This window comes from Oryctolagus cuniculus, chromosome X (genome assembly GCF_051225735.1).
Source record: "Oryctolagus cuniculus isolate XC-2025 breed Fujian yellow rabbit chromosome X, ASM5122573v1, whole genome shotgun sequence".
In the NCBI taxonomy this organism is placed as follows: Eukaryota; Metazoa; Chordata; class Mammalia; order Lagomorpha; family Leporidae; genus Oryctolagus; species Oryctolagus cuniculus.
This window is the reverse complement of record NC_142888.1, coordinates 38,407,574-38,434,979: the sequence shown is the minus strand read 5'-3', so window position 1 is coordinate 38,434,979 and position 27,406 is coordinate 38,407,574. Positions and strand designations below refer to the sequence as shown.

Here is a 27,406-nt window from a genome sequence, read left to right as displayed (position 1 = left end):
CTCAGGATCACGTGTGTGAATAGGCCTTTTCGCGTCTCGTCTCGTGAAATCACTGCTGAATTCCTGGTCCCGGATGTTTGCTGAGCCGGCCACAAGATCAACTGCTCTGGAATTTGAGTCCAAGACAAATGTCCATTTACAACTGTCTCTGCGCCTCCTTTTTTCCAGAAAGGGGAAACTTGGGAATTCTGCTCCCCCCTTCCTGCTCCAGCTGTCAGGAAGCTGAGGGGCAAACAACTCCCATACATCTAAGGCACCTGCTGACATATATCTCTGAGTTTCCTTCCTTTCAGAACTCTTTGTTCTGTTTTCCCCTTCAGGATTGGTTTTACCCTTTGTTCTAACTGTGTAGGAGAAAGGAGCAGAGCAGTTACCATTTATAACTTAGGGGTTAATATTAGGGGTGCAGTAAGATATAACAGTTAAGACACCACTTAGGACACCTGCATCCCATTTCAGAGTGTTTGGGTTCAATCCCTGGTGCACTTCCAATCCCAGCTTCCTGTTAATGCACACCGAGGGAGGCAGCAGGCAATGGTTCAAGTGTTGGGTCCCTGCCAATCACAAAGAAGATCCAGATTGAGTTCCTTGATCTGAGCTTTACATGGCACAGCCCAAGCTATTGGCAGCATTTAGGGGGAATAAACTAGCAGATATGAGATCCTCTCTCTCTCTCTCTCTCTCTCTCTCTATATATATATATATATATATATATAAAACTTAAAAGGACTACATGGCCATGATTACTCCTTTGGGAAAAGATGGAGAAACAAGAACTGAACTTAGCTTCTCTACCGAAAGAAACTGAAAAATAAGGTCAAAATTTATGGAACAAGCAGTTTGAAGATGCTAGACATCAGGTATCAAAGGGCATTGATCAAAAAAATACTCATTGATCCCTGAAAATTGAGAAACAAATGAGAGAAGCTCTACAGTTGCTCAGTTCTCTGTGTTGAGGAACAGGTAGTTAAAACTCAAGGAGAGTCCACAGGACTCTTAGAGATGAGAAGATGGAGCTAAGATTTGGGGACACCAAAACAGAGAGAGCTCACAGGACAGAGTAAGGAGAAAGCATTGCTGCAGAGTAAGAACTCCAGAAAGGCGGCTGCCGCTGTGGCATAGTGAATAAGACTTATTTTATTTAGTTGAAAGGAAGAATGACAGAGAGACTGGGAGGGACAGATGCAGAGAGAGATCTTTCATCTGCTGGCTCACTCCCCATATGGCCAGAACAGCCAGGACTGGGCCAGGCCCAAACCAGGAGCCAGAAGCTTCATCTAGGTCTCCTATGGGGGGCAGGAGCACAACGAATTGGGCCATCCTCTGCTGCTTTCCCAGGCAAATTATCAGGGAGCTGGACAGGAAACAGAACAGCCATGACTGGCACCCATATGGGATGCAGGCATTGTCCGTGGCAGCTGATCCATTATGCCACACGCCGGCCCAATAAATAAGTCTTAAAAAAAAAAAAGAAATTCTTAAAATATACTACAAAGCTATAGTAATTGAAACAACATGGGAAGGGGAAAAACCAAAATGACAGCTGAGTAAGAAGCTCCTCCTTGCAGATACACTGGTGCAAACACTTACACACACAAGTCACTTTCACAAAAGCTGTGGAAGCCAAGTGAAATACCATAGTACTTAGACTTGTAACAATCATGAAAAGTTGCATGGAAGATGGCAAGAAGGAAAGAATTGTGTTACCTCTCTCCCAGTTCCAAGGAGAGCCATGTGGAGAGATCCCTCTGCTTGGGCAGGGGAGAGCAAATTTTGACAAAGTTCCAGGTCCACTGCAAAAAGTTCAGTCTGGTTGAACCTGCTGGTGCCTACTCCCAGACTTTTACCCACAGAGTGAATATATGGAGCTTCTACAGCCCTGCACCCTCTGCCATTCCTCCCCCACCCACAGGCAGAAAATGAAACTCCAGCCATGTAAAGAGATTGGGAGAGGGAGCCTAGGACCTCGCCTTGAAACTCAAAGTCTGGGCTCTTGTGCATGGAACTCATTTTGGCGAGTGCTGCTGTCAGCCTTGCGTAGGCCTGGAGGGCACCTCCAGAGCTTTGTGGAGCCTAGGAACTGTGGAACCCAAGTGTGACCAGCCTGGGACAATCTGGATGACAAGGGGGCTGCCTTTATCACCCTCCACCAACATTGAGTGGGTAGCAAGGGACCATGGGATTGTGTCTTAGAAATCAGTGCTGGGCTGATAAAGCCCAATACTGGGTGTATCCAAATGGTTTCCATCCCTAGGACAGTACCTGTGGATGGAGTCTTTGGATATACCCCAACAATCAGATGGAGACCTGCGCCCTGGTGAGACAGACTTATTTTGGTGTGTAGAATCACAAACGTCTTGTGGGCCTGGTGTGCATCTCCAAAATTTCGCAGGGCCTGGTGACTGTGAGACCCAGGTGTGACTCACCTAGGAGAAACCAAGGAGCTGCCTCTTATTACCCCTTCTACAAACTTGGGAAGACAACAAGGAATCATAAGATCACCTTGGAAGTCAGAGCTAGGATAATGAATCCCAGTATTGAGCAGATTCTAAGTGGCACTGTCTCCAGTCCAGTCCCTACAGACAGAGCCTCTTGAACTGCTTCAGTGTCCGGTGGAGTTCGATGGTCCTGGTTGATCAGTCTCATACACTAACCAGCATCACCAGGGGCTGATAGGTGTAGTATTGGGCAGTGAGCCCATCTCAGCTGCAGACGAACTACATTCTAAGAAAGTCACAAAGGAAGTCAGATTACAAAGCCTAATCCTTTAATGAGCAGACAACGCTGCACTCCATCAAGAACTTCCAGGGGTCGGCGCTGTTGTGTAGCAGATAAAGCCGCTGCCTGCAGTGCTGACATCTGGAATGCTGTGCCAGCATCCCATATGGGCACCCGTTCAAGACCTGGCTGCTCCACTTCTGATCCAGCTCTCTACTATGGCCTGGGAAAGCAGTAGAAGATGGTCCAAGTGCTTGGGCTCCTGTACCCATGTGGAAAACCTGGAGGAAGCGCCTGGCTCCTGGCTTCTGGCTTCGGGGAGTGAACCAGAGGATGGAATATTCTCTCTCTCTCTCTCTCTCTCTCTCTCTGCCTCTGATTCTCTGTAACTCTGCCTTTCAAATAAATAAATAAATCTTTAAAAATAAGAATTTCCAGGGAATTTTGAACTCACCCAAATAAAAAAATATGGTGTCAGAAACCAACCATTTAGGAATTAAAACTTCCAGACTCAGATAAAGATGTTCAAAATAGTGGAGCTGGCGATTTGGTGCAGTGGGTTAAGCTGCTGCCTGCAATGCCGGCATCCCATGAGTGCAGGTTTGAGTCCAGGCTGCTGCACTTCAGATCCAGCTCCCCTGCTAATGCACTGGGAGAGCAGTAGAAGATGGCCCAAGTTCTGGAGCCCCCGTTTCCCATGTAGGAGACCCAGCTAGAGTTCCAGGCTCCTGGTTTTGGCCTGGCCCAGCTGTTACAGCCGTGTGGGGAGTGATCCTCTGGATGGAAGATCTCTCTCTCTCTCTCTATCTCTTTCTCCCTTTATCTCTGTAATTCTGCTTTTTAAATAAATAAATCTTTTTAAGAAACATTTCAAAATAGATGTTTCAAGGAAACAATTCTATAGGAGAGGGAGGAGGAAGAAGAGTGGGTATGTGGGTAGGAGGGATGGTACTGTGGGAAGAATCATTGTTCCTAAAGCTGTATTTATGATATGCATGAAATTTGCATTCCTTAAATAAAAGGTTCCGGGGGGGGGGGGAGGAAACAATTCTAACAGAGAAGTTTCATAGAAAGATGGAAGTAACTGAACAAAATCAAGCAGAAGCCCTTCAATGAAAAAATACACCGAGTAAAATTAAATACATGATAGAAGGCATTAGTAACAGAATATATCAAACATAAGAAAGAATCAGTGAGCTTGAAGACAGCTATTTGAAAATACACAGTTGGAGGGAAAAAAAGAAAAAAACAGTTGAAGAATGGAGAAAGCTTAATGAGAAATATGAGATGACATTAAAAAAGCAAATACAGGGCTGGCGCTGTGGTGCCGTGGGCTAAAACCCTGGCCTGAAGCGCCAGCATCCCATATGGGTGCCGGTTCTGGTCCCGGCTGCTCCTTTTCCGATCCAGCTCTCTGCTATGGCCCAGGATAGCAACAGAAGATAGCCCAAGTCCTTTGTCCCCTGCACCCACGTGGGAGACACGGAAGAAGCTCCTGGCTCCTGGCTTCGGATGGGCACAGCTCTGGCTGTTGCAGCCAACGGGGGAGTGAACCAATGGATGGAAGACCTCTCTCTCTCTCTCTCTCTCTCTCTCTCTCTCTCTGCCTCTCCTTCTCTCTCTGTGTAACTGACTTTCAAATAAATAAATAGACAAAACTTCCTAAATCTATGGAAAGATACAATTATCTATGTACAGTAAGGTCAAAGGTCATCAGTCAAATTCAACTCAGCAAAGTCTACCCCAAGACATATTATAATCAACCTCTTCAAGATTAAGGATAAAGAGAGTATTCTCAAAGTTGTGACAGAAAAGAAGCAAACACAAAAACACATAAAGGAGTCTCAATTTGCCTGACTGCACACTTCTCAACAGAAAACTTACAGGCCAAGAGGGAGTGGGAAGGTACTTTTACAGTGATGAGGGGGAAAAATGCCAGTCAAGAATAGTACATCCAGCAAAGCTAGCCGTCAGGTATAATGCAGAGATGAAGACATTCCCAGACAAACAAAAGGATTTATCTGACCTGTGTTACAGGTAAATGAGTTCTTCAAATCGAAAGAAATACTAACAAGTAAGAACAATACATATGCCGGCGCCGCGGCTCACTAGGCTAATCCTCCGCTTTGCGGCGCCGGCACACCGGGTTCTAGTCCCGGTCGGGGCGCCAGATTCTGTCCCGGTTGCTCCTCTTCCAGGCCAGCTCTCTGCTGTGCCCAGGGAGTGCAGTGGAGGATGGCCCAAGTGCTTGGGCCCTGCACCCCATGGGAGACCAGGAGAAGCACCTGGCTCCTGCCATCGGATCAGTGCGGTGCGCCAGCCGCAGCGCACCAGCCGTGGCGGCCATTGGAGGGTGAACCAACGGAAAAGGAAGACCTTTCTCTCTGTCTCTCTCTCTCACTGTCCACTCTGCCTGTCAAAAATAAATAAATTTTAAAAAAAGAACAATATATCAGAAAGTAGAGGACTCATTAATACGAATAGCGATATCAATAAATCGATATATTTTATATCAGAATTCATATACATACATCATATTGCATTCATATATAATATATCATGCAAATTCATAAGTATACAATGTATATTTATATTATATACATAAATATTCATATATACAGTATAATCCTTATGTATACAATATATCAATATTCATATATATGCTATATATATTAGAATTCTATAATATTGTAAACCTGGTGTGTAAGCCATTTATATCTTTACTGTGAAAACTATAAAAAATCACTATTACTACAGTAAAATGTAACATCAGAATTTCAAAATAGGGGAAAAATTTTTGATGAAAATGGAAGCACTATTTACCAAATGTTATCGTATATAACAAAAATAGCACTGAGGGAAGTTTATAGCAATCAATTCCTGCATTAAAAAAACTAGAAAGATCTCAAGTAAACAACTTATCACTGGACCTAAGGAACTAGAAAAACAAGAACAAATCAGACCTAAAACTAGTAGAAGAAAACAAATAAACTCAGAACACAAATAAATAACATACAGAATTTTAAAAATATCAGTGAAATGAAGAGCTGGTTCTTCGAAAACATAAACAAAATTGATAACCCTTAGATAAACTAACCAAGAAAAAAGAACAGTTTGACCAAGCTTTTTTTTAGGAAGAACTAATGCTAACTTTTATCGAACTATTCCAAAGTGTTGAAAGGGGAGAAACCAAGGCCAGCTCTGTGGCATAGTGAGTAAAGCCACTGCCTGTGGCACGCTGGCTTCCTATACAAGTTCCAGTTCGAGTCCCGGCTGCTCCGCTTCCAATCCAGCTCCCTGCTAATGCACCTGGGAAAACAGAGGAAAATGATCCAAGTATTCGGGTCTCTGCCACCCACTTGGGAGACCCAAATGGAGTTCCAGGCTCCTGGCCCAGCTCCAGCTGCTGCAGCTCTTTGGGGAATAAACCAGTATATGGAAGATCTCTCCCCAAACCCTAACTCTGCCTTTCAAATAAATAAATCTTTAAAAGAAAAGAAAGAGAAGAAATCTTTCTAAACTCATTCTATGAGGCTGGCATAGCCAGACAAGGGTACAGCAACAACAACAAAAAAGAAAACAATATATCACTATCTCCGATGAACATAGATGCAAAAACAAAATACTAGTAAATCAAATCAAATGCACAATAAAAATATGATCATTACACATCATATATACGTATTGATACACCACACCACACCCCATAAATATATACAATTACTAAGTGTCAATTACAGCATACATATTTTTAAAATAAAAATAATGTTATACATTTTTATGAAATGTATGTACTTGCAATGGAATACACATAGCTTTTTAAAAAGAAGGAAACTGGGGCCAGTGCTGTGGTGTAGTGGGTAAGGCCACCGCCTGCAGTGCTGGCATCCCATATGGAAGCCAGTTTGAGTCCCAGCTGCTCTACTTCCAATCCAGCTCTCTGCTATGGCCTGAGAAAGCAGTAGAAGATGGCCTGAGTCCTTTGGCCCCTGCACCTGCATGGGAGACCTGGAAAAAGCTACTGGCTCCTGGCTTCAGACCAACACAGCTCCAGCCCTAGCAGCCAATTGGGGAATGAACTAGGGGATGGAAGACCTCTCTCTCTCTCTCTCTCTCTCTCTCTCTCTCCATCTGCCTCTCTGTAGTCTGCTTTCAAATAAATAAATAAATAAATAAATCTTTTTTAAAAAAAAGGAAATTTTGCATGTGCAACAACATAGATAAACATTATGCTAAGCAAGTGAAATAAGCCAGTCACAAAAAGACAAAATACAGCATAATTACACGTAGGAGGGTACTTCAAAAGGTTTTTGGTAAAATGGAATTAATATATATGTTTATTTGGTGCAAAATTAATTTTAAATCTATGAATAATTTTTAAAAATACACATTTTCTTTGAACTTTTTAAAAAAGATTTATTTATTTATTTGAGAGGCAGAGTTACAGAGAGGGAAAGACAGAAAAAGAGGTCTTCCATCCACTGGTTCACTCACCAAATGGCCAAAACTGAAGCTGAGCCAATCCAAAGCTAGGAGGCAAGTGCTTCTTCTGGGTCTCCCATGTGGGTGCAGGGGTCCAAGCTCTTGGGCCATCTTCCACTGCTTTCTCAGGCCATAGCAGAGAGCTGGATTGGAAAAGAAGCAGCTGAGACACGAACCAATGCCCACATGGGATGCTGGTGCAACAGGCAGAAGTTTAACCTACTATACCACAGTGCCTGTACCTCCTTGAACTTTTTGAACTTGCCTAGTGTATGTGCTATCTAAAATTATCAAATCCATAGGATCAAAGAGTGAAACAGTGATTTGTAGGAACTGGTAGGAGGGTGAAATGGGACATTATTAATCAATGAGCATAAAGTTTCTGTAAACAAGATAAATAAATTATAGAGATATATGCAATGTTGCACCTTTTGTTACCAATACTGTATCCTACACTTAAAAAATGTGTTTTGAGTGTGTATCTCATGCTATGTGTTTATCATAACGAGATAAAATAAATCATTAAGGGTAATAGAACAAATGGATGTCTTCATGCAAAAAAATTGTGGGCACCTCCCTCACAACACATAAAATAATTAACTCAAAATGGATATAAACATAAATATAAGATATAAAACTTTGGAAGTGAAAGCCAAGAGTATTTGTGAGCCTGTGTTAAGCTTTGATTTCTTAGATATGACATTAAAAGACACAAGTGATAAAGGAAAATGATAAGCTGACTCACCAAACTTTTGTGCTTCAAACAATATCATCAAGAAAGGGAAAAGGCAACCCACAGATCATGAGAAAATATTTGCAAATCATATATCTGATAAGGAACTTGTATCCCAAATATAGAAAGAACACTTATGACTTAGGACAAATAATTTGATTACAAAACAAAGATCTTGAATGGGCGTTTCTTTAAATAATATATAGAAATTATTAACAAGTACATGAAAGTATTCTCAACATTACTAGTCACTAGGAAAATGAAAATTATAATCACAGCAATATACCACTACACACCTATTAGAATGGCAAACTTGAAAAATGTGACCAATACCAAGTATTTACAAGGGTGGGAAATAATCAGAATTTTCATGCACTATTGATTAGAATGTAAAATAGCACTGACCCTGGTGTTCAGTTTTCTGTTATCTTTTTGGCAGGATTATAATCTTCTGTTATTCAAACATTAATATAGATGTTTCTGTGAAGGTATTTTGTAGCTGCATTAAGATTTAGAATAAGTTTAAGTAAGAAAACCAACTCAAAATAGTTCTCTGACTTTCTGAAAGCCAGAAAATGAATAACAAAGCTGGGATGAACTAAATTCAGTATATTCTCTTTCCATTACATCAGACTCTCTGGTACTAATGTGTAGATAGCCTGAATCCCAAAAGGTTATAATTATGGCAACATAATTTCTATGATGCACTCATGTTGTCTTTCTTTTTTGAAGGTTTTTATTTATTTATTTGAAGGTAAGAGTTACACAGAGAGAGAAGGAGAGACAGAGAGAGAAAGAGAGAGCTTCTCCATCTGCTGGTTCACTCCTCAATTGGCCGCAATGACCAGAGCTGTGCCGGTCCGAAGCTAGGAGCCAGGAGCTTCCTCCAGGTCTCCGACCCAGGTGCAGAAGCCCAAGGACTTGGCATCTTTAACTGCTTTCCCAGGCCTTAGCAGAAAGCTGGATCAGAAGTGGAGCAGCCGGTACTCAAACTGGCACGCATATGGGATGCCGGCATTGCAGGTGGCGGCTTTACCCGCTATGCTACAGCCCGGCTCCCATATTATCTTTCAAAACATGGATAAACTAAATCAGCTGCTCTGATCTCAGAGTGGCATAAATTTTACCTGAATACTTGGTTTACAATAAAGATTTCCTAAAATAAATCATTAACAGAGTGAAAACTCACAGAAGGAAATGTTTGCAGACTATTCATCTGACAAAAGATTAATATCCAGAATACATAAGGAACACCAAAAAAACCCAAAGAATCCAAGAAGTGAGCAAAGGGGCTGGCATTGTGGCATGGCGATTAAATCCTCTGCCTGCAATATGAGCATCCCATATGGGCGCCAGTTTGAGTCCCAGCTGCTCCATTTCTGATCCAGCTCCCTGCTAATGCACCTGGGAAGGCAATAGAAGATAGCCCAAGTACTTGGGCCCCTGTCTCCCATGTGGGAGACCCAGATGGAAAACCAAGCTCTTGGTTTCAGCCTGGTCTAGCCCTGATCTTTATAGCTATTTGGAGTGTGAACCAGTGGATGGAAGAGGATCTCCCCCAGCCTTTCAAATAAGTAAATCTTAATTAAAAAAAAAAAAAAAAAAGAAGTGGGTGGCCGGCGCCGTGGCTCACTAGGCTAATCCTCTGTCTTGCAGTGCCGGCACACCGGGTTCTAGTCCCGGTCAAGGCGCCAGATTCTGTCCCGGTTGCCCCTCTTCCAGGCCAGCTCTCTGCTGTGGCCAGGGAGTGCAGTGGAGGATGGTCCAAGTACTTGGGCCCTGCACCCCATGGGAGACCAGGATAAGCACCTGGCTCCTGCCATCGGATCAGCGCAGTGCGCCGGCCGCAGCACGCTGGCCACGGTGGCCATTAGAGGGTGAACCAACGGCAAGGGAAGACCTTTCTCTCTGTCTCTCTCACTGTCCACTCTGCCTGTCGAAAAAAAAAAAAGAAGTGGGCAAAAAATCTGACTAGACATTCTCAAAAGATGGAATACAAATGGTCAACAGATACATGAAAAAATGCTCAGAGGCAGGTACCACGGAACAACAGGTTATGCTGCTACTTGGGATGGCTGCTTCTCATACCAGAGTGCCTAGGATCAAGTTCCACCTTGGTTTCTCACCCAACTTATTGCTGCATGCACCATGGGAGGCAGCAAATGGTGGTTTGAGTACTTAGGTACCTGCCACCCATGTGAGAAACCCAGATGGAGTTCTTGACTCCTAACTTCAGCTATTGCAGTCATCTGAGGAATGATCCAACAGATCTAAGATCAGTGTGTGTGTGCGTGTGTGTGTTACTTTTCAAATAAACACAAATCAGTAAATAAACTTTTAAAAGTTAAAAAAAAAGTTAAAAAAGGAAAAAAATATTCAATGTCACTTGTCATCAGGGAAATGCAAATCAAATCCACAGTGAGGTGTCATCTCACTCCAGCTAGAATAGCTATTCTCAAGAAAGACACAAAAATAACTAATTACAGCTGTTATGGAAAACAGTACAGCAGTTCCTCTAAACACTAAAAATAGATCTACTATATGATGCAGCTATCCTACTTTAGATGTCTGAAAGAAATTAAGTCAGCATATGAAAGATATCTACCCTCCCATGTAATGAAATCAACATATGAAAGAGATACCTGGCATTCCCATACTCATCGCAGCACTATTCATGATAGCCAAGGCATGGAATCAACTTAGGTGTCCATTAATGGATGAATCAATAAAGAAAATGTACTCTATATACACAGTGGACCATCACTCAGTCATACAAAAAGAATGGAATCCTTATATTTTAGAGCAAAATAGACTAAAATGGAGATCATTATGTTTAGCAAAATAAGCCCTATACAGAAAGACAAATAGTACATGTTGTCTCTCACTTGTGAAGGATAAAAATATATAATATGTAATGTGAACTTAGGATAGTGATTACCAGAGACTAGGAAGGGTGGAGAAGGGGGCTTGCAGGCAGGTTGGATAATGGGTACCAAAATACAGTCAGATAGAAGTAACAAGTTCTAGTGTTCCACAGCGCAGTGAATATCACTCACAATAATGGGTTATACACTTGAAAGAACTGGAGGAGAGGAGCTGGTAGGCTCCAAATACAAAGAAAAAATAAGGAAATGGAAAAGTTAGTTGCCTGATCAATTTACTCTGTGCATATGTGTTAAAATATTGCACTGTCCCTGTAAAAAGTACAAATATTACATGCTAATCAAAATTTTTCAAAAAAATAAGTTTTAAAATGAAAAATGTCTGAATGCACTTCATCCACATACTTGTACAATCTAATCATGCTTGTGCCCTGTTTAAATGTTGAATTATGAATCCTGACTTCCCAAGAGAGAATCCAAAAAAATTACTTTTCTTGTTTAACCTGTCTGAGAAAATCTTTCAAATACTGATATTATGGCCTGAACATTTGTACCCTCCCAACATTCACATGTTGAAATCCTTATCCTCAAGTTGATGCTATTATGAGGCAGGGCTTTTGAGAAGGTGTTTAGGTCATACAAAGGATTGTGCCCTTATAAGAGACCCCCTTATAAGAGGACTCCCTTGATTTTTTTTTACTTTATGATTGTTTGAAAACAATAAATAGTCAGTAGAAACTGTCCTTAAAACTTTGAATTTTGATATTGTCCAAAGCCAGTCATATGCAGCAAGATAGTTTCTCTACATGCTGGGCAGTCTCAGCAAGCTGCACACCTCAGTCAGCCATGCAATCACGAGGGGAAAAAACTGATATTGTAAAGTGTAGTGTTGCAGGGGCTGTACTGTGACGCAGCAGGTAAAGCTGCCACCTGCAGTGTCAGCATCCCATATGGGCGCCGGTTCAAGTCCTGGCTGCTCCTCTTCTGATACAGCTCTCTGCTATGGCCTGGGAAAGCAGTAGAGGATGGCTCAAGTCCTTGGGCCCCTATAGCCACGTGGGAGACCCAGGGGAAGCTCCAGGCTCCAGGTTTCAGATGGGTCCAGGTATAGCCATTGTGGCCACTGGGGAGTGAGCCAACAGATGGAAAGCCTTTCTCTCTCTCTCTCTCTCTCTCTCTCTCTCTCTCCCACTTTCCCTCACTTTCTCTCTCTCTCTCCCTCTCTCTCTCTCTTCCTCTCTCTCTCTCTGCCTCTGACTCTTGGTAACTCTGCCTTTCAAATAAATAAATAAATCTTTTAAAAAATAAAGTGTAATGTTGCTAAGCTATAACATTTTATAAGTTACATGTATTAAATGAATTTTCAACCTATGATGTGCTTATTGGCACATAACCTCATTGTAAGCTGAGGAGCACCTGTATGCGTGTATATATTTTATAATATTTATTTATTTATTTTAGAGGTAGAGTTACAGACAGAGAGAGGGAGAGACAGAAAGAAAGATCTTCCATCCACTGGTTCAATCCTCAAAAGCCACAACAGCCAGAACTGGGCCGATCCAAAGCCAGAAACCAGGAGCTTCTTCCAAGGTTTCCCACTTGGGTCCAGGGGCCCAAGCACTTGGACCATCCTCCACTGCTTTCTCAGGACATATCAAAGAGCTGGATCAGAAGAGGAGCAGCTGAGACACGAACCAGCGCCACAAGTGGAGGCTCATCCCAGTACACCACAGCACCGACCCCTATACTTTTATATTTTATGCAATCCCAATACAAACAACATAAAGTTTTTTATGGAGCTAGAAAGATTGATGCTACAATTCATAAGGAGAAATAACACACAAAAATAGCTAGAAAGATATTGAAAAAGAAAATCCATAAATCCTGTGAGATATTTTAAACTACTATAAAACCTCTAAGATTGAAATAATATGTTATAGGCCCATGAGTAGACAAAAAGACAAAATGAACAGAATAGAAAGTCCAGGAAAAGAACCAAGTATCTATAGAAATTTAGTATATGATAAAGATGGCATCTCAAATCAATGGGGAAAAATAATGGCTTGGGGGGAGCGTTTTTTAGTAAATGATACTCAGAATAAAAAGTAACTTGGAAAACAAAGAAGGAAACTAGATCCGTATCTCACACCATAAAGAAGTATAAACTCTAAACGAATCAGGGATTTAAAAGTAAAAATGGAAATGTGTCTTAGTCTAATAGGACGACCATAACAAAATGCCACAAACTTGGTAGCTTACACAACAAAAATTTGTTTCCCACACTTCTGGTAGGTTTCATTCTGAGGCCTCTTCTCTTGGTTTGTAGGCAGCTATTTGTCTAAATGAATACTCATATGTCTTGGTTATGCATGTGTTGAAGAGAAAGAGAGAGGGGGAGAGAGAGAAAGAGATAGAGAGATAGTTCTCTAGTATCTCTTCTTGTAAGGACAGTAATCCTTTTATATCAGGACCCCATTCGTATAACCTCAAGTAACCTTAATGACTCCTCAAAAGTTCCATTTCCAAATACAGCCATACTAAGGAACTGGAGTTTCAACATGTGAATTTAAATTTGGGGGTGTGGGAGGAAACATAAGCAATTTTCATTTGAGTAAAATTTTCTTGCAATTCAATTCAAGCTATTCATGTTTTAAGTAGCTACTACTTAAAATTTATTCACAGCACAAGCATGAATGACTACTGTGTTCCAAGTATTTATGCTAAGTTCTGAGAAGGTACAGACTAATTAGCAAGCAGAATAATTAGGGTTCAGACAAAACAATACACTGCACCATGAGAGCCAAAGATGGAGGTGCTGGATTAGGAGGAAAAGAAGACTTTCCCAAAGGATATCCACATGAACAGGATTGGCCAGTGATGGGGGTAAGAATGATACAGGCAGAGGGCAGACTCATGTGAACGTGACCCAGAGGCAAACATCCTGTTCTGGATGCTTTACATGCAGGTCCTTATGGGCCATCCAGCAGACCAACTCTACACTTCCCCCTGTGGCTGCCATTCATTCCAGTTGATGTAGATGATATTGTTTGATGAGAATGCACCTCTTGAAAAGACATCTGGTCACAGGTGAAGGCCCACATCAGCCCTGGCAGAGTTTCAAATAGGGACAGGAACTGACTGGAAAGGAGGCTCCTGAGATGAGCACCAGGCACTGTGAAGACTGCCTGTGGTCCCAGTCCTCAGCAACATCACAGTCACAGCAAATGTCCTGAGGACAGAACCTCTGCCAGCAGCAGATACGCCCCAAGGGGCGCCCCTGCCAGAAGGCCCAGAGCAGAATGAGGTAGGAAGGAAGTAGGGGGGAGATTAGGAACAAGTCTGAGTGTCCTACTGGAAGCCTGGGCCTCATATGGATGGGCAGTACAGGGAGAGTCTTCCATGTGCATGTGGGGTGGATGTAGCAATCTGACGCCTGCAGGAGCAACCAGGAACTGGGCGCTGGACTGTGACTGGCCCTTGATGGACTTTCATCCAAAGAGTTCTTTGGTCTTCACTGCCACATACCTGTCCAGCTCTGCAATTGTGCCATTGGCTATTTGGCTGATCTGCTTCTCTATGAGCTTAAATGGTGGCTTCTGAGGCCTTGTCCATGGATTTCTCCACCTTATTCATTGTGTTGGTGTGAACTCTCGTTAAAGAGTCTTTGGCATGTTGGTGTTCTGTTTGGCCAGTTTCACCAGCATTTCTCTGTGCTCCCAGGTTATTCCACTTTCTCTTATCACCTTGATAGTTGCAGCTGTACTCTCTAGGAAGCTGGCCACACTCTCTAAAATTGGCTGTGGTGACTTCATGGAAATCTGGTTAATTTGGTTTAAAGCAAGCTTCCCATCAGCAGTCACCACAGTAATCTGATCAAGAATCCTGGTGAGATCCTTATGAGAGTCTTATTGAAATTATCTTTAAGTGCTTCCATCACAGACCTCATTTCTTCATCCACATCTTCCAAGTTGATTATAATCTCAACAAAGGCCATGTTAATATATACTCTGGGGGCCAGCACTGTGGTGTAGCAGGTTAAGCCACGGCTGCAACTCTGGCATCTCATATGGGTGCTGGTTCGAGTCCCAGCTGCTCCACTTCCAATCCAGCTCCCTGCTAATGCACCTGGGAAAGTAGTAGAAGATGTTCCAAGTGCTTGGGCCCCTGCACCCATGTGGGAAAACCACAGGGAGCTTCTGGCTCCTGGCTTCAGTCTGGCCCAGCTCCAGCTGTTATGGCCATTTGGGGGTTGAACCAGCAGTTGGAAGATCTCTCTTTGTGTATCTCCCTCTCTCTCTGTAACTCCTTCTTTTCAAATAAAATATATTAATCTTTAAAAAAACACATTTACTCTGATTTGGTATTGTCCTTTCCCTTTGCCTTTGGCTTTTTGATAGCAAAATGGAGGACTGGTACAGATGGAGAAGCTATGCATTGCCTATAATCATGTTGTCTTCCACTCACTGTCTTCAGTGTCATTCCTGAAACAGATCTGTTCAAGGCTACAAGGTAATTGTGAAAGGCATGGTGGACCAGGCAGAAGCACTTTATAAGGCCATGACTGAAGACAGTCCTTACGGACATCCACAGATATCATCCAGGTTATCAGGAAAAGACTCACGTGATGGTAGTGATGGTGGCCAACTTATTCATTTTTTTATTTTTATTTATTTATTTGACAGTGAGAAAGAGAGACAGAGAGAAAGGTCTCCCCAAATGGCCGCAAAGGCTGGAGCTACGCCGATCTGAAGCCAGGAGCCAGGAGCTTCTTCCTGGTCTCCCATGCGGGTGCAGGGGCCCAAGGACTTGGGCCATCCTCCATTGCTTTCCCAGGCCACAGCAGAGAGCTGGACTGGAAGAGGAGCAACCGGGACTAGAACCCGGTGCCCATATGGGATGCAGGTGCCACAGGCAGAGGATTAACCTAGTGCGCCATGGTGCTGGCCCCAAGTTATTAATTTTGGACAAGAATATTACAGAAGGAGTGTTATGTCCTCAGTGCATCATACCAGGGTGCAAATAGACATTACTTTCACTCTGATCTTAAATTTTATCATTGTTCAGGTGGTATCTGTCAGATTACTCCACTCTAAAGTTATAAGTTTTACCTCTCTTATTAAAAAGCATCTAGTACAGAATTATTTGGGGATTATATTAATATCCTGATTTGTGGTGGGATGAGAAGGCCATGCCAAGATGGCTGCTGGCAACGGAAACTGCCTGGTAACAGGCTGTTATTGGATGGCTTCAGAAACCACATGGCAATGGAGCCTGCCTGGCAACAGGCTGTGATTGGTTAGGGCATAGACTGCCCCTTGACTGGATTGGTTGCCTTGGCTATTTAAGTTACTGTACCAACTGAAATAAATGAGTCTGCAGGCTGCTCGCCTCTGGCCTGCTTTCCCCCAGCTCCTGGGTTCTGTGTGGTGATTCCGTGCCTCTTGCCCACACCACGCTCCTCCTCTCAGAATGAATCCACCTCAACACTGATTCTCATCATATTTTCACATACTTATTTTTAGCACCCATCGATGGTCTGGATAAACTTCATGTACTTATTACTGTGGTGGTTGTAAAATGGTGACTTTTAATTTCATCATTATTTCTACATTTATTTTATTAGTTCACATTTTACTATAAGGAAGAGGTTTCCTTTATCCTCTATTCATTTATTAATTCATTTAATTTACCAGTTTATGCTCATGGATTTTTATTTTATTCAGTGTGTTATAAGCAATGATGATTACAATTTTGATGCTCAAATTACTCCAGATTTGGCCATTAAGAGATTCTTTATGATTGACATAGATTCCTTTTAATATGTTCTCCATAATTATTTGAACATTTCTTTACTTTGTTGTACAGGAAGATATTCTACATTCATCTGTATTTCCTAGTCCTACCCATGGAATAAACCATCTCTTCAAGGAGTCACAGTTTCTTTTAGAGGAACCTGGTACTTACAAATTGAGATCTGACCACTAGGTACGCAAATGCTCCTAGATCATCTCAACAGACAGAACTAGGAAATACACACTCAGATCTACATACCCATTTACATTCCCTCATTCCTCATAGTCTCTCATATGTATTTGTGTATATGTATACATATAGCTCTGGAGAACCTGAGTTTAATAACAGTATTTTGTTATAAACTGTTTGTGCCCCTCCCTGAAATTTATGTGCTGAAATCCTAACCCCCAGTATGATGATATTATGAGGTGAGGCCTTTTGGAGGTGATTAGGTCAAGAGGGTGGAACCTTCATGAATGAAATTATTTTCCTTACAAAAGAGACCTTAGAGGGGCGGGTGCTGTGGCATAACAGGTATAGCCGCTGCCTGCAGTGCCAGTATCCCATATGGGTGCCAGTTCAAATCCAGGCTGCTCCACTTCCTATCTAGCTCTCTGCTATGACCTTGGAAAGCAGTAGAAGATGGCCTGAGTTCTCGGGTCCCTGCACCCACATGGAAGACCCAGAAGAGGCCCCTGGCTCCTGGCTTCAGATCTACACAACTCCAGCCATTGTGGCCATTTGGAGAGTGAGCCAGCAGATAGAAAACCTCTTTCTCTCTCTCTGCCTCTGCCTCTCTGTAACTCTGGCTTTCAAATAAATAAATAAATCTTTTTTTAAAAAAAAAAAAAAAGAAAGAGACCCTACAGAGTTGCCATGTGAGGATGCAGTGAGAAGACATCTTTTTACAAACCAGGAAATGGACCAAATCTGCCAGCACCTTGCAGTTGGACTTTCCAACCTCTAGAACAGTAAAAACTACAGTTCTGTTGCTTATAAATTTTATACCATTTTATCATCATCTCAAAGAAATCTTGTGAATTCCTTCATGTCTAATATAATAATATCACGACCTCACTACTAATGCCAGAACATCTTCTTAATGTCAGGGCCTGCCTTTTCTTCCTCTCTGGAGTGTCCTTTTGGCCAAGGGCAGATGAATTCAGGCCACAGGACATTAATCCATGATATCCAGATGTCTCCCACTACCATTGAAGGGTGTTGACTAATTGTAGTCTGTAAATGAACCAAGGTTAGTCTCTCCTACTGTTATAGGATGATTTGTTGGGTATTGATGTGACAATGGGAGTGCAGTAGCATTTAAGACTTTGGACAGGATACATCATCCAACTGTGGTAAAGTCAATTAATTACCAGAAACAAAACTGTTAATCCTTGTAATAAATCTATAAACCGAGAAGAAATTATGGGTTTAAGTATCTGGAAATCTCTAATAAGTATTCTGAATACACATAAGTTAATGTACATGGACAAGTATATCTCTAAAACTCACATAGAAATTGTAGCCTAGTGGTGCATAGATTGCATAGGGTGGAAACATATCATTTATTATTATAGGAGTGAGCCATCTAGGTATACAGACGCCTTGAGTAGAATTAAATAGTTCCTGTAAAATAGGCTGAAGTGTCTCTCAAAACAACAAGGAAGAGTAGCTCAGTATTAATGCTTATTCCTCTTGATTTGGCCTTGCTGATAATATTATAATGATCTAAGCATAAGCATTTTGTTGACATGAAGCCAAGAGCTGATATTTATAAGACTGAAAGTTGAAATTAGTGATGTGGGGAAAAATTGTCAGAAAGGAACCGCTAAAGGAAACTTCCCTTCTAAAATATTTCTAGGAACTATTAAATTTTTGTTGGCAGGGTCAGGTAAGGAGCAACAGATCCATCAATCTACTAGATTCTGATCAGTGCTTGTGGTCTGGGAAATGTAGTTTTGTTTTTTGTTACATTGTAGAATGAGAATAGCAGGGACCAGAAATAATAGGGTGGAGATAAAACAGCTAAATTTGTGGGGGTTTAAAAAATTATTATTTGAGAAGGGCTCTGATCTGCTATTTCACTCCCCAGATGCCTACAATGGCTGGCACTGGGCTGGGCCAAAGCTAAGAGCCAGTAACTCAATCCACTTAAAGGGTATTAATGTGGAATAATAGGTAAGATAAGTAGGAGAGCAGAGCGACATAGAGGAGGCAGAAGAATCAGAAAAATCATCTTTTTCTATCAGCTTGAGCTAAAATTGTCTACTTCCTAAGTCACTATTTGTTCCGTCATCTTGGACAGAAGTTGCCTACTTCTGGAACTGGCAGATTCTGGAGGATTCCTAAGAATCCACAATTTAATGTCTCCAGATGGGATTGATGATCAATACCTTGGAGTTTTACCACTTAGTCAATTAACAGTATTCAACAGTTTCCTTTACAACAAGGCTTAAGGAGATTTGTTTCTGGTTCTTTCCTAATCCAGCTCTCTGCTGTGTCCTGGGAAAGCAGTAGAAGATGGCCCAAGTGTTTGGGCCCCTGTACCCACATGGGAGACCCAGAAGAAGCTCCTGGCTCCTGGCTCCTGGCTTCAGACTGGCACAGCTCCGGCCATTGCGTCCATCTGGGGAGTGAACCAACGGAAGGAAGACCTCTCGCTCTGTCTCTCCCTCTCACTGTCTGTAACTCTACCTGTCAAATAAATAAAATAAAATCTTAAAAAAATTGACTTCTTATGGATCAGTCACACATATATTTACCAAAAAAAGATTTTGTTTATTTATTTGAGAGAGAGAGAGAGAGTTACATCGAGATGGGGAGGCAGAAGGAGAGGTCTTCTAACTGCTGTTTCACTCCCCAAATGGCCACAATGGCCAGAGCTGAGCTGATCCGAAGCCAGGAGCCAGAAGCTTCTTTCAGGTCTCCCTCGCAAATGCAGGGGCACAAGCAGTTGCGCTATCTTTCACTGCTTTCCCAAGCCATTAGCAGAGAGCTGGATCACAAGAGGAGCATCCGGGACATGAACCAGCGCCCATATGGGATGCTGACACCGCAGGCAGAGGCTTAGCCTACTACACCACAGCACTGACCCCAACAATACCCTTTTTAAAATTCCTCTAAGGTCTACCTTTTCTGTATGACTTTAGAAGAAATTATTTTGGTTAATATTGCCCTTTTTAATATAGTGGACAGTTAAAGCTCTGCCCTGAGATTCTGGGTCTTTTGCTTTGAATAATCTTCCACTTTTACTATAGTTCTTTTAGGTAATAGCAAACCATCTGAATTCATCTAAATGCCATCCATTAGGGTTTGTTGTTGAAATAAGAAAACCTCTGTTTCCAAAGCTTTCTAAAGTTGTAGACTACCCTAAATACATATCTACTATCAATATAAATATTTGTGTTTTTATTCTCTGCCAGTTGGCAAGCTTCCGTGAGAGCAGTTAATTCAGTCATTCGAGCTTACTTGATTTTTGGTATATTCTCAAAAGGTGCATTCAGGTTTGTGACAGAGTAACCTGCTTGAAAATTTTCAGTTTTTGTTTTCAAATGGGAACAATTCACAAATAAAATTAGAATCACTAACAAATCTGTACAGGGCATTGATAAACTCTCCAACAAAGACTAAACAAGTATAAGATCCTCCTTCAGACAAAGAAAAGAATATAATAGGATTTTGAATATTGCAGTGGTAGGTAGTGATAGTTTAAAAGTAAAGAAAAATATTTCATAGGTTATCAGGCCACTATATAATAAATGACACCATCAATAAAGGAGTCTGTGAAACGTAAGGGACTTAGTGGACACTCTAGCACCAAGTCAGTTGAGGCCTCCACAAACTTTGCTGCTGTTGCCATTGCTCTCAGATAAATGGTCTCAGATGCTTACCCTGTTACTGAGCTGAGCATCTTACTGGATAACCTTGGCTACCAGAGCTAATGAAAAATCAAAATAAGCAATAGGTCTCTGATGATTCCTATGCAGCAAAGCCTAGTGCTTTTTTATAGCTTTTGTGACTAAAATGGTGAAAGTATTTGTGAATCTAGAATGCTAAAAAAGCAGTCTTTCAGTAGGTAGTTATTCTGACAGTAGGTAGTTATTCTTAAACTTGAGCATGCCTTTTTTTTAACCTGAAAAGTATGCAATCATCAAAATATATTTCCATGTACCTGATTCTCATATAATTGAGTCAAAACTCCCAGTACTTGCACAGATCATTTACAAAGAAAAAGAAAAGAAGGTTTATTTCAGCTAGACAACTACAGCATTTGGAGTTATTATAGAGACTTACTTACACAGAATCAATCCCAGAGATCTTTTTCACCTTTTGAACATAGTAAAATATCATCATTTGGACATATAAATAAGAAGGAAATCACATATAAATCCCAATAAGGAATTTGAAGGACATATTTAGAAAGGGCTTCAGTAAACTCCTGGACCATTATAGTCTAGGTATGTAATTTATTTTCCCATAAGAAGTCTAATAAATTTGAACTATTTGGATCTATTGGGAAGCTGAAAAGGCAGAACATAAGTCTGTTAAAATGAAGTGCAAGGTTTTAGGTGATATTAGCAACAATATAATATTTGTAATAAGGACTGACTCCTGGAAAACAAAGAATCACAATCTTGGTTTTTGGATCTAAGGATTTATATAAGTCAGTATCCATACCCGTGAGTCTTAGTAACAGGCAACATTTGGAATATTTCATGGGCTAGTGCAAGAAATAATGAGTTACCACTTTATAAAATGTTCCACAGTGGGCCTAAATCCATCCTTAGTTTTGGGTTTAAAAGGTATTGAGTACCTTAGGTAAGGATTTAAGGAAGCCACTTTCTACTTTAATGGTTTAATAGCTGCTATATCAGTATAATTGTTAGACTAGATAAAATCATAGATCTCACATAAATGTGAGATTTGGCCAAACTTATAAGGATAGGCAAACTGACATCTAATTACATTATTAAATGATCATTCACAGGATAATATTCAGGCATTTTTGAGAAATTGTCTGAGGATTAATTGATTTAGCAATCATTTTCATAAATGATCTCTCAATAAATTATTGACTGGTGTCACAGAGAAAAAATACTTGTTGACTAGTGAGTTGGTGAAGTTACAGTCACAAGTTGGGATGATGGGAATAGTTTGAGAATTGTTTAAAAAAACATTTTGTAATTCCAAAGAAAATTAGTAGTAATTGTGATAGGATTTGTAGTTGATAGAGTAGTGCTCATATCTATTATAGTTGATAGAGTAGTGCTTTGATCCAATTATTGATATTTCTCCTTAGGACTTAAGGAAATCCTCCTCAAAGTGCCCCATAATTCTTTGGGAAGAAGAGGAGCATTAGTTCATTTTTCCTTTAGTTAAGATAGGACAGTTGTTTTTCCAGTGTCCCTTTTATTTATAGTAATCAGCAAGTGTATTTGTTAAAGGGAAAGTGTTGATTTTCCTTGTGAGAGATAAATATCTACTTTGATATTTAATTGTAAGTACATGTGGTTAGTTTGGAATTTCATTTTGATTTTGGTAGCTAAAACCACTTCAAAATGTTCAGCCAAATGCTGAAGTTCACCAGTGATAAGATTTGCCAGCCAATTTTTTATTTACATACCATATCTGCAATTTCTGGCTTTAATTCATCAACAAAAAGGTGGAAAGGGCATTAGAAATGTCAACATTGGAAGCTAACACTTAATATTGTCTAACGGATACTGATTTCTCTGTCTGAGTACATTACAGATTTACTCTTCTACTAGTTGCAAGTCAAAATCAAAGTTTGGTTTATTTTACCAGGAAAGACCTGTGGTATGTTTTTAAAATCTGGCCTTTTAAGGTGTCCCGATTGAGTAAAATACACTTCCCTGTTTTTAAAGTCATTCTCTGAATACATCCAATTAGCCTTTTCCAGCCAAATTTTTACACTTCCTGGTCCCATCAAAAAGTGGATTTCTTGGAAGAGGCAAGGAGGCCTTAGTTGCATGTGCCAAAAATAAATCTGAATTGTTTACTGAATTGTTCTCTATTTTGGAATAAAACTCATAAATGGGGATATGAATGTGACCATGATTGAAAATGTATATACCAATAATTTCAAGGATCTCTCTTCTGTTGGGGAGTTGATATTTTAGGGGACAGGGGCTGGCGCTGTGGTGTAGTAAGCTAAGCTTCTGCCTGCAGTGCCAGCATCCCATATGGGCACCAGTTCAAGATCCTGTTGCTCCTCTTTCATTCCAGCTCTCTGCTGTGGCCTGGGAAAGCAGTAAAAGATGGCCCAAGTGCTTGGGCCCCTGCACCCACGTGGGAGACCCAAACAAAGCTCTTGGCTCCTGGCTTCAGATCGGTCCAGCTCTTGCTGTTGTGGCCATTTGGGGAGTGAACAAGCTTTCTATCTGTCTTTCCCTCTCTCTGTAACTCTACCTCTCAAATAAATAAATAAAATCTATTTAAAAAAGGAATTTTAAGTGACAATGAGGAAAAAGAACTGTAACTTATTTAAAAGGAGAAGGTGAAGGTAAGGATTCCATGTAAAAATAAAACAGCTAAGGAAAGAACAGGGTACAAATGGGAAGAATTGGAATGAATTTTTGGTGGATTCACAAGTTGCTTGTATTTTGCCTTAACTTTATCTAAATAATCTTTTGAGGAGGCAATATTTTGGTCCAAATTTCATTTATATGCTCTTCACAGCAATTAAAGAAAGTAGATCACTCTGCTATGGCCTGAGAAAGCAGTAGAAGATGGCGCAAGCCCTTAGGCCCCTGCACTCCTGTGAGAGACCTAGAGGAAGCTCCTGGCTCCTGGCTTCGGATTGGTGCATCTCCAGCAGTTGCGGCCAACTAGGGAGTGAACCAGCAGATGGAAGACCTCCCCCTCCTCTCTCTGCCTTTCCTTCTCTCTCTGTGTAACTGACTTTCAAATAAATAAATAAATTTTTTTAAAAGAAAAGAAAGTAGATCATTGGACAGTACTGTTTTAAAGAATTTGTTTATTTTGAAAGTTACAGATACAAAGAGAGAGGAAGAGGGAGAGAGAAAGGAAGAGGAAGAGGGAGAGGGAGGGAGGGAGGGAGAAAGAGAGAAATATTCCATCTGCTGGTTTACTCCACAGATGGCAGCAGTAGCAAGGGCTGGCCCAGGACGAAGCCATCCTGGTCTCCCACATGCATACAGGAGCCATCTGCTGCTGCTTTCGCAGGGACATTAGCAGGGAGCTGGATTAGAAGTGGAGTATTCCTGGGGGCTGGCGCTGTGGCTCACTTGGTTAATCCTCCACTTGCGGCACCAGCATCCCATATGGGCGCTGGGTTCTAGTCCCGGTTGCTCCTCTTCCAGTCCAGCTCTCTGCTGTGGCCCGGGAGGGCAGTGGAGGATGGCATAAGTGCTTGGGCTCCTGCACCCGCATGGGAGACCAGGAAGAATCACCTGGCTCCTGGCTTCGGATCTGCACAGCGCCAGCCGTAGTGGCCATTTGGGGAGTGAACCAACGGAAGGAAGACCTTTCTCTCTATCTCTCTCTCTCACTGTCTATAACTGTACCTGTCAATTAAAAAAAAAAAAAAGTGGAGTATCCGGGACTTGAACTGGCATCCATATGGGATTCCAGCACTATGCCACAATGCCAGCCCCAGGACAGTATTTTGTCTCTTTTTTATTGTAAGATATCTCTCAAATCAGTGTTTATCCATGTAAAAAGATTCCCAAGTAGGGAATTCCTACTTGGATTCCCTAAGGATTCTCATTGTATTCCAAACAGAAATTATGCCAGTTAGAAAGGTATGCACAAGGGCTGGAGTGTGGAGTAGCCAGTAAAACTGCCACCGGCGATGCTGGTATCCCATGTGGACAACCATTTGAGTCCCACGTACTCCACTTCTGATCCAGCTCCCTGCTAATAGCCTGGGAAAGCAGCAGAAGATGCCCTAAGTGGGAGACCTGGAAGAAACCCCTGTCTCCTGGCTTTGGCCTGGCCCAGCCCTGGCCATTGCAGCCATCTGGGGAGTGAACCAGCAGATAGAAGATCTCTGTCTCTCCCCCCTCTCTTCCTGTAAATCTGACTTTCAAATAAATAAAATAATTTTTTAAAAAAGAAAGTAATTCACAGAAGATACAGTTGAAGTGAGAAAATAGTAAAGGAAATAGATGTCCAGTCTGGGGAAGATAAAATTTTAGACTGAAAAGAGCCTATGATAACTGCAAGCTGTTTGTTAGAATGGTGCTTGTGTTACCTTGTATCCCTAGATCTTGGTTGAAGACCAATTATAATTGATCAGGAGCCATAAAATTCTGATTCCATGCTGAGGAAATTAAAGCAAAAGCAATTCACAAGGATGCAAAAATAAGAATGAGAAAAATGTTATTACATGATGTGAAATGCTGACCAGTGGAAAGTTTTTCCAAAAAATACCAGCCTATAAAGAAATATGAACTTCTTAGTCCCCAATGTTAGCTTGAGGATAAACTTATCAAGTCTCTGCCCATCCTCTCCCAAAGTACTTTTCCTCTTGTAGACAAACAGCATAAAAACATTGGAGAAGCAGTCTGACAGACAATGCATTAGACAAGGAGGTGTTAGATGCTTATGGCTTCAACCTGGCCCTGTCCCAATCACTGAAGGCATTTGGGGAGTGAATAAACAGGCCAGAGCATTCTCTCTCTCTCTCTCTCTCTCTCTCTCTCTCTCTCTCATAAAAAATTTAGGGAAGTCATGGAAATGGATATCCACATGCAGAAGAATGAAATTAGTGACCCCCCCAACAGTTTCTCATTATGTACAAAAATCATCACAAAATGGACTACAAATCTAAATGTACGACCTGAAACTTTGAAATCATAAGAAAACACATAGGATATATGCTTTGGGACATTGGAATAGGCATGTACTTTTTTTGTATCAGATCCCAAAAGCATAGAAAACAAAAGCAAAACAAGACAAATGGGATTTCATCAAAGAATTTCTGCACAGCAAAGAAAAGTATCAACAGAATGAAAAGACAATATACAGAATGGGAAAGAATATTTACAAGTTATACATATGATAAGAGGTTAATAAACATAATATATAAGGAACTCAAGAAACTCAATACCAAAAAGTCAAACAATCCAATTTGAAAATAGACAGTAGATGTAAACAGACATTTATCAAAGGAAGAGACACAAATGGCCAATAGGTGCATGAGAAAATGCTCAGCATCCACTAATAATCAGGGAAATGCAAATCAAAACCACAAGGAGATTTAATCTCACTCCTGTTGGATTGACTACTATCAAAAAGATACATGCTAACAAGTGATGAATATGAAAAAAGGAATCCTTGCACACTATTGGTGGGAATGCAAATTAGTACAGCCACTTTGGAAAACAGTATGGAGGTTTCGGAAAAACAGAACTGTCATATGGTCAAGCAATCCTACTACTGGGTATGTATACAAGGGAAGTGAAATCAGTCTGCCAAAGAAGATATCTGCATTCACATGCTTATTGCAGTACTATTTGCAATAGTCAAGAAAGGGAAACAACCTAAGTGTCTAATCCACTGTTGAGTGCGTAAAGAAAAAGTGGAGTGAACACATAATGGAACACTATTAAGCCACAAAGAGGATAAAATCTTGTCATTTTCAACAAAATTGATGGGACTGGATGTCATCATGTTGAATAAATTAAGCACTGAAGGAAATTGGGAGGTGAACCAGTGGTGATAGCATTCTCTCTTCTCTCTCCCTCACTGCCTTTCAAGTAGATGAAAACAAACATAAAATTAAAGAAGACTAAGATTACTAGAATGAATTACTAAAATGAAAAATGGAGGTGACATTATTACAATCTTACTGAAATAAAAAAGGAATATAAGGAAATGCAATGAAGTATTGTTTGCCAATAAATTAAATAACTTAGATGAAATGATAAGTTCCTAAAAAGATGTCAACTACCAAAACTTATTCAAGAAGAAATAGACAATCTTAAAACAACTAAAACAAGTTAAGAGATTGGTTTAGTCTTAAAAAAATCTATCTATTAAAAAACTCCAAGCCCAGACAACTTCACAGCTGAAGTAAACACAGTGGAAAGAACACTACCTCACTAATTCTATGATGCCAGTATTATTCTGATATTAAAATATCACAAGAAAACTATATCCTGATATATCTTGTGAGCATCAATGTAATATTCTTCAATAAAATGCTAGCAAACCAAATCCAGCATATATAAAAAGATTTATACACCATGAAAAGTTGGGATTTTCCCCAAAATGCAAAGTTGGTTTAACATCTGAAAATCAATTAATGTAATACATCACACACAATAGAATAAAAAGCAAAATCACGTGATTATCTCAATAAAACACAAAGCATTTTAAAGAATTCAGCACTCTTCAATGATAAAAACATTTACTCAAAAAACTAAGAATGGAAGGAATTTCTTCAATATGTAAATCAGCATCTATAGGAATTCCATAACTTTCATCACACTTGATAGTGAAAGACTGGATCCTTTTCCCCTAGTTTCAGGAACAAGACAAGGATATCCACTCTCACCATATCTATTCAACATTGTAGTGAAAGTTATAGCAACAGAAATTAAACAAGAAAAAGAAAAGAGATCCATATTTAAAAGTACAACTATCTCTATGCACAGATGACATGATCTTGCATATATAAAATCCTAGACTCCACTAAAATTTATTAAAATGAATAAACATTTTCAGCAAGTTTATAAGCACAGGGCCAATATTCAAAATTCAGCTATATTTCTCTACTTGCAAAAGAATAATCTGAAAAAAATTAAGAAAA

At 40.6% G+C, this 27,406-nt stretch overlaps 1 pseudogene; it reads right to left on the bottom strand.

Annotated features, from left to right (window-relative positions):
* Positions 1-14,303: 14,303 nt before the first annotated feature.
* LOC100350110 (ribosome-recycling factor, mitochondrial-like) lies at positions 14,304-15,383 on the bottom strand (annotated as a pseudogene).
* Between the last annotated feature and the right edge of the window lie 12,023 nt (positions 15,384-27,406).